This window comes from Falco peregrinus, chromosome 13 (genome assembly GCF_023634155.1).
Source record: "Falco peregrinus isolate bFalPer1 chromosome 13, bFalPer1.pri, whole genome shotgun sequence".
NCBI lineage: Eukaryota > Metazoa > Chordata > Aves > Falconiformes > Falconidae > Falco > Falco peregrinus.
In genome coordinates, this window is record NC_073733.1 from 3,751,187 (window position 1) to 3,759,260 (window position 8,074).

The 8,074-nt window shown below is 40.9% G+C and overlaps 1 long non-coding RNA gene across 1 annotated transcript; it reads left to right on the top strand.

The window, feature by feature from the left end:
- The first annotated feature begins 5,109 nt into the window (after window positions 1–5,109).
- On the top strand, window positions 5,110–7,564 carry LOC129785606 (uncharacterized). Its single transcript, XR_008749742.1, has 2 exons — window positions 5,110–5,278; window positions 7,225–7,564. It is a non-coding gene; the product is annotated as an uncharacterized LOC129785606 (long non-coding RNA).
- Window positions 7,565–8,074: the final 510 nt, after the last annotated feature.

Below are 8,074 nucleotides of genomic sequence, written 5' to 3' on the forward strand. Positions count from 1 at the left end.
TATTTCAGTATTTTCTCCAGTTCCCATCTTCTTTCCTTCCCTCTCTCTTTCTCTCTCTCCTTTTGATCCCAGTTTATTTACATAGTACCAGATTATTGATACCTGTATGCATCAGTGCACAAACTGCGAGGGAGATGCAGAGAGAGGAAGAGGCCATAGACCTACAGTGGCCAGGAACAGGACTGCCCCTTCTCTCAAAGTGACCTAGCCAGGAGAACAAAGCTCATGCTATAGACACAGAAAGCTAACAGATGCGTTTTGTAAATTTACACTGTTTAAAGTAGTGTGGGACAAAAAAAAAAGAAAGAAAAACAAATAAAATCTGTTTCTCAGCAGATTTAGCTGTAGAAGCAGAGGATTTGCTGGGAGACAGACAGAAATCAACGCAAGCTCTGAAGTGGTCATGAGATAAACTTAACAGTAAGCAGCTCAGCAGAAGAAATATAAGCCCTGCTGCATGTAGGCAAAATAAGACCTTATTTAGAGTTTATTAAAGTTTTTAAGTTCTTTCTCATTAAAGGTGTTTAATATGATTATAAATTCATAATGAACTTTACACATCGTGGCAAATACTTACTTCTTCCAGCTGTAAAAAAGCAGAGTACAATTTCAAAAAGACTATTTATACATCTAAGATATATAACATATTATACATTTCTATAAAATGGAAAGCATCAACACTGAATGCCAGATAATCAGTATGCCAGGCAAGACTGAAACCTGTATTTTGTATGGCAAACCTTGACAATTCCATTTGTGGCAGGAATCAGACTAAATGAAAGTGCCCCCAGAGCTGTTGAAATCAAAATGAATTTGGGAGTCAGGCTAGGGGATAAAGAAAAGTAGCAATACGCAATCATAATTTATAAACAACAGTACTGGAAGGGTATGAGCACAAGGAGGCAAATGCTTCACCATAGTATATGAAGAAAGTGGGAAAATTAATGGGAAGAAATGAATGCAAGGAAATTAAAAATGGGAAGACAGGACAAGACTGTGGGGTGGAAAAGAACCCCTCACTCAGAGAAATAAAATTAGTTTGGGCAAGTAGAATATGTGCCAAAAGGCACAGTACTCATTTGGAGATGGGGACTGTTGTACTTATTTCTAGAAAAATATGAACTATTAATACTCAAACCTTACATTTAAGAACAGAGCAGCTACACATACATTTGAAGTGCAGTATGAATTACACCTTGTATCAATTAAATAGCATCTGAGCTCTATTTTTTAAATGTTTGATTATGTTACAAAATTGGCATTCTGATTTTCTTCTTTAAAAAGCATGGTTTTGTCCACCTTAACCCTAAACAAGACTTGTTGTATATTTTGTTAAGGCAAACAGGTTAAATGTTGTATGAACATATTGTTACCTGCTTTACATATTATTTAAAATGTATCATATCAGCTAGTTCAATTACAGGTAACACAGGGCTATAAAACTATCTAAAATCCTAACTAGAATGCCTCTAAAATCCTAACCAAAATGCGCGCCACTGAAAAAGGCTGTTTAACCTCTCACATGACAGCCACAAGTCACCTTAAATACCAGCAATGTGTTATGTATTTTGGTTATTTGATCTCGGTCTCTCCTGGAATTTTGTGGTTTTGCCCAGTGTTGTATTGGTTGTAGAATGCATGCTGTTATATTCTTACTGAGTCTTCCTAAGACTGGCCTTGCATTATTTTCATTCTGAATATCAGCCATCTGGCACTGTGTGCCGCAGTATTTAGTGCCACAAATAATAATGAAAATCATGGTAATATTTCGTGATACTTTAACGTAAAAATGTAAGACAGAGGGTATAAAACTTTGGGCCTATAATCTTAAAGCTGCCAACGCATGTTGTTCCCTCTGCCCTTGTTTTTCATAAATGATTCTTTGACTGAAGACAGCAGTGGTAATAGGAAAGTCATTGGCTAATGCACGTTAATGAAGCTGCCTTCCTTTGATATTGTATGAATTCACTTTAGGATAGAATAAACCTTGTAGTTATAATGAATATAAGAAATATATTCTAATGTAACTAGTAGTTGCACAACAAAAGCTGCTATGAAATCCTCCATACAGCCCTGTACCAAGGCTAAAAACTTACATTTACTCAAAGATTGTAGGTACAGTAATTAGGTCATGTAACCATAGTCTGAAAGAAATAATTAATGAAATAACTGATGAAAGAAGGAGTCTGTTTCTCTTTCTTTAACTTTCTCTAACAAGGGGCCTGTTTATAAGTTATCTAGAGGGAGCGACTAAAAGAAACAAGCAGAAGAAACAGATGGTCGACAAGGACATAAATTAGCTCAGACCGATAAGAACACTGCAAACTTGCAAGACCATCACATACAAGGCAAAAGGTGAAAAGTACACCATGAGGAAGACCTACGGGCCTTCCTCCCAGAGACCACCGCCCACGTCCCAAAGACCCCTGCCCACAATTCTTGGAGGAATTTGCACAAGGGCAAAGGACTGATAAGCTGATTAACATACGAAGGGAGAGTAGGCGGGGTTAGGTAATGAATATGTATAGGCATTAATTGAATATTCATTGTATAAATATAAGATAATTAGTTACTTTAGACATGCATGTTAGACGGAAAGATCCCCCGTGCATCCAGTGCTGTCAATAAAGGATACTCAGTTACTAAGAAATTTTGACTACGTTCTTTAAATCACCTTGTAGTTAACAATCAGCTATAGTCCTGAAGAAAAATGGGTAGGAAAAGAGCCAAGATTTATACCTTTCTGCTCCAGTAGACTTGGGGACATCCAAGACACATGAGAAAATGGCATTTGACTTCAGATAGACCAGAGAGGGCTCTGTCTTTTCCATCAGTCAAGCCCTGTAGAAACGCTTGAACTTTAAAACAGCTTTTTCCTTCTGTCTCCCCACATCAAAATCGATGACGAGACTGTTGCATATTCAGCAAAACTGTTGTTCTCAAAGTAGTTAAGTTGCATAATTAGATGGGGCTTAAAAGAGTGAAAGTGCAGAAATGCAGGAGCCTTCCACCCAGGGAGGCAACCCCACCTCCCCGTTCAATCTCATATTCATCCATCTGACTGTGTCCCCACCTGGGGCTCAAGGATGCAGGAGTGCAGCCACGTCTCTGGGACCCTTCACAAAAATGAAGAAAGGCCAGAGGTACAGAGGCAAATTCTCGCCGAAATCGCCAGGAAGTTGCCGGTGTACACAAGAACAGGGAATGGAGGTCAGCTAAGCAGAGAGCTTTGTTCCTCTAAAGCTAACCAAGCACGCTAAAGTAGCATATGCTGGCAATCCAGACGATACTGCCGATCAACAGGGCATTCCTAACGCCACTGCGTGCACGGAGTAACTCTTGTACAAGTAATGCCAATGCCTTTTCTCTCGGGTTTTATGCTTGGGAAAACAAAAAACCTTGAACACTTCTGCTCATCTCCAGTGGAGTGCCAGGTGCTGCCTTTGAGAAGCAATATCTGCAGTTCAAAAGCCTACTTATGTTGTCTGCTTTTTTATTTTATATTTTATCTTAATTGCAAATAAATTGCACATAATATAAAATTATATATATTATATTATATGCAAATGACTATTGTCTAATAGTAATAGAATGACAAAATCCGTAGTTGTTTCTACTTAGAATGGATCTAGCTTAGAGATGCAGGGCATAATTCTGTGAAAAGATTTCTGGACCTTGTTTGGTGATTATATGCGTACGGTGCCTCTTTCAAAGCTTGAAAGAAATCGGTGTTAATACTGGAGGCTCTGCCCTGTTCATGTCTGTCAGACAAGCCAGAGCATTCTGAAGGAGAGACCTGCTGTCCAGGCAATTACCAACATGGAATGCTTGTAAAGTCTGAGTAAATGTGGAGGCCAGAGGGAAGTGTACACTTGTGGTTTATCGCTTTTAAGCTGGTTGTGTGCTTTGCAGTGAGGATTGTTCCCCGCACCTGCGAGTCTCCAGAAGAATTATGAGCCTTGCTTATCTGATTGTGACCTGGCAGCAAAAATCAGCTGCAAATGCACTCCTCTTTTGAAGTGATAGAGGAAAGAGCGTGAATAGTTGGGAAGTGAGTGGAATCTTAACTAACGTGTGAAAAAAGAACACCTTTCAATTTTTGGTATTAATGTGTCTTTCATTTCAGGTATTCGATTCTGTGATAGATGCCTGCTAATAAAACCCGATCGCTGCAGGAGCGGGCTGGAAACTAGGACCACGTGTGGCAATCATTTAGCTGAGGGGAATGTGCTCGAGCTTGTCTAGACACCAATTAACATGACGAGTCATGCTGACAGAGCATAGGGGAGTGGGGGACGGATGGCGCCAAGGAAAGATAACACCTTGCTGTTGATTGATGGTAGTTAACCACCAATCAGGGATTGCTTAGTATGCAATGCTTAGCTCAAAAGAACCAATCTGTTTAAACGCGCGACTTCTGAAAGTATATATACCTGTGTATCTATACAATAATTGACATTTGCTTGCATCAGGCTGTGTCCCGTCTCTCCGTCGCAGCAGATCACTGTCACCATTGTTCCGTCTGTGCCATGTAAGTTACTGGACAGTTCTTCACTGAAGTGAGTAGAGTCACCATGAAGTGATGTGAAGGGGCTGGCCCTTCCCGTGTCTTTTTACACAGGAAGGTACCCAAGTACCTCTGCTCCTGCTGCAGGCACCGGCGCGTGCTCCCATGGGGCAGCACCAGCAGTCACATTTCTGCTCTTTGGGGCCCTGAAGCGTTTCCAGTTCCCACACTTGGAAGTGTATCAGTTCCTAGAAAGCATGCCACCTAGTGTAAATTAACTGGTTAACCTAGGCAGGTTAAAATAAATTATAATTTTGACTTTTTAAAAAGAAATTCCAGACCTTTACTTCTGGTATTTTCCAAAAATATTAAATCCTTTAAAAATTTACCAGTGGTACCAACTTCAAAACAGATTCCAAAACTATGAACTGTCCTTTTACTTTTACAAGGAGTCTTCAAGTGAAAAGCAAAGAGGCTGTAGTCATATTGCATTCGGGCCACTAAGGGGAGCTATTTATTGATGAAACTGTGTTGTGTAATCAAGGGGCTGAATAAACCACACACCCCATCCCACCCCAAATTTTAGTACCCCTTGTGTTGCAACCGTGTGCTTTACACATCCTGATTTCAACTTTGCTTTTGTTCTCTAGGGTGAATAACTGCATTGGATTTTCTAACTACAAATTCTTTCTACTGTTCTTAGCCTATTCTTTGTTGTATTGCTTGTATATTGCTGCAACAGTCTTCAAGTATTTCATTAAGTATTGGACAGTAAGTTGTGAAATCTGGTTACTTCTGCATATCCTGTGAGTCTCGTGGGGTTTAGTCACTCTTGTTACTTTTTTTGCTTTTGGTCAGTGGAGGGTCTGCATTTCTTCCGTAAGGTATTTTCCTGTGCCTTATTTTGCGTGTAACTCCGTTTATATGTCTGAAATGTACAAAGCGAGAAGCAAACCGACTTCAGGAATTTCAAATTGCAGAGTTAGCTTCTAGCAAAGAAGTTATATCCTTTCCCTGTTCTTGCATGTATGTATCTCAGAATTTCTGGAAAACTGCCAGAAGTTACTTAGTCTAGAAAACTCAAATGTTATCCAAAGGAAGACACACTTCACTGAAAGACAGCTCAGGATGCTGTTCACAACAATGTTCTGGTGGTTCTTTAATACACATTAGGATATATTATGATTCATGCCACTGAAACTAGAGGTGTTACAAAGGGATAAACACCGTTTGAGTTAGGTTAGGCTCTTGGACGTAAATGTGGTTAATCTTCCCAACTCCAAATACAGCTGCTGTTGCCTGGCCCTATCTCTTTTGTGCTTAAAAAAATACCCCAATCTTCTACTGATTATGGAAATAATTGTCTTCTAAGTAGACATTCTTAGCTGTCAACATTTGATGCTTTTAAAGTGGTTCCAAGAACTCCTCCTACGTATTTCAGTCATATTACAGGAAATCATTAATTGTGGGTGGGTGGTTTTCTTTTATGTTGCTTCCTGAACTGCCCAGGCATACTTTTTTTTCACGTTTATCTGTATTGGTGTCTTAAGTATCAGGTCTCTCGCACTTAAGGAGGGCAAGCAAAGAAGAGAAAGCACAGATTGCAGACCCTGGGGTTGCTACCCTAACGTTTACTGTAACTGATGGTTTCCAAAATCACAATTCCTTGAAGATTATCTGCTCTCTTCTCTTTGGTATCAAAGTGTAACACCCTGGCACTGATCTGTACATATTTACTGAAAAGAAAAAAGAAAAGGTCAAAAATCCTTGCTCATTTTCAAATCCTCGTATGACTCCTTTCTCAATTTAAAAGCAGACTGAAATAAAGGATGCTTCTTACTCCGTTATCGGTTACCACTCATATGCAAGCAATGCCAACTGACAGTCCCAGTAAGAGGCTGGCCTTTTGTCACTAATTTGTTTATGTCCCCTCTGCTGCTTGACTCTGACTGTGTTTAAGTAACTTAACTTTGCTGTGCATTAATTTATTAAAGATCTGTCGGTTTAATGGCTAATCACTAAAATGCCTCCCGAGATGCTCGTGGGGCACGCGTGGGAATTGTCGCTTGTGCTAAGAAAGGTGCAGAGACTTGAGCTCTGTGGCTGCTTATATGGGATGAGCAAAGGCCGAGATGTGGTATTTTACTCTGAGGCCCCCACAGCCTCTCTGTAGATGTACGCGTACGAGGACCTCTGGCACTTGACTCTTCTACTGTAGCAAGGAGCAAGGGCTGCTTCTGCTTGTAAGGTCCCGCTTGGCTTTTAGACTTTCCCAAACCACCTGGCTCAGTTCTAACGCTACCTGGTTGCTGTAGCTATGCAGGCTGGGTTTTCTGGGCGTGACTTATACTGCAGGAGGTGCAGGGTTTAATGTATGCACAGGAAACTCGGCAGAACGTAAACACGGCTTCAAGAGCGCGTCTGCTTATTTCCCCGTGGGCATGTTTCTTGTGGGAAGCTGGGACTGTACTGGCTCTGTTACGCACAGAAAGCTAGTCGTGAGACCCCCCTCTTTCTGCTGGGGTTCCTGGAGGGGAAATGTACCCGATCATTTCTTTGTCTCTTCTTGCACTTTATAGTGAGCTGTGACTCTTGTGTATACCAGTTTGAGAACTCCAGATAGGATTTTTAGAGGATATCTTTCTTCTCTCTAGGAACAAAGAATTTCCAGCTTTTATTTGCTCCTGTCACTTGTTCTGTGGTGCTTTTCCTTCCAGGGTGAGCTGACTAACAGACGTTCCAAATTTCACGTCCTTTTCCTTCTCTTTGTGGCGGTCACGTTCTTTGTAAGATGGCGGCCAGGGTGGGGACACATGGAGGCGATGCTCTGCCAGGCCCACGGTCGCAGGACGGGCAGCTGGCAGTGGCTCCTGGCTCATCTGCTGCCCGGAGCCTGGCCAGGACAGCAGCTGCCTCAGCCTTTGCAGCAGCTGCAGAAATGGGTTTGTGTTCTCTGGATGCTTGTTTTTAACCAAGTGCTGAAACTTCTACAGTTCAAGCTGTTAATTAGCTGATGCTGCATGGCCAGTAATAAACATCAATATGTCAGACTTTTAACTTTCTGCTTTGTATTTTACGTCAATACTTCTAGTCCCCTGAGGAGAAGAAAATATATTATCGTAAGGTAAGCAAGGTAACACAGAGACGGGGACAGTTCAGAAAAGATAGGAAGACAAATCCATTTGTGCTACAGGCAAAAATAACAACAAAAAAGCATCTAAACATTTTCTTCAGTATTGCCTTTTACCTCTGAACATCATTTCTTAGTACAGTACAAAAAGTGCATAGTGCAGACAAAGTTTACTCATTTTTAGTGCAATAATTCCTTATATACACATACTAAACCAACCTATTTGTAAGTAAGATTTACACCCTCTGCTGTTTCACTAGCTGTCAATTGTTAAAAACTTGCTGGGACCCCTCAGCATGCAGGCACTATCTCCACTGCCTTGCTGAATGCTAATGAGCTTCCACCTAATTTAACCACAGAAAGATACCTCTTCCATATCACCACCTATTACTAGCTCCAAAACTGTCTGGTGAAGCTTAGTAGAGATATGCCCGGTC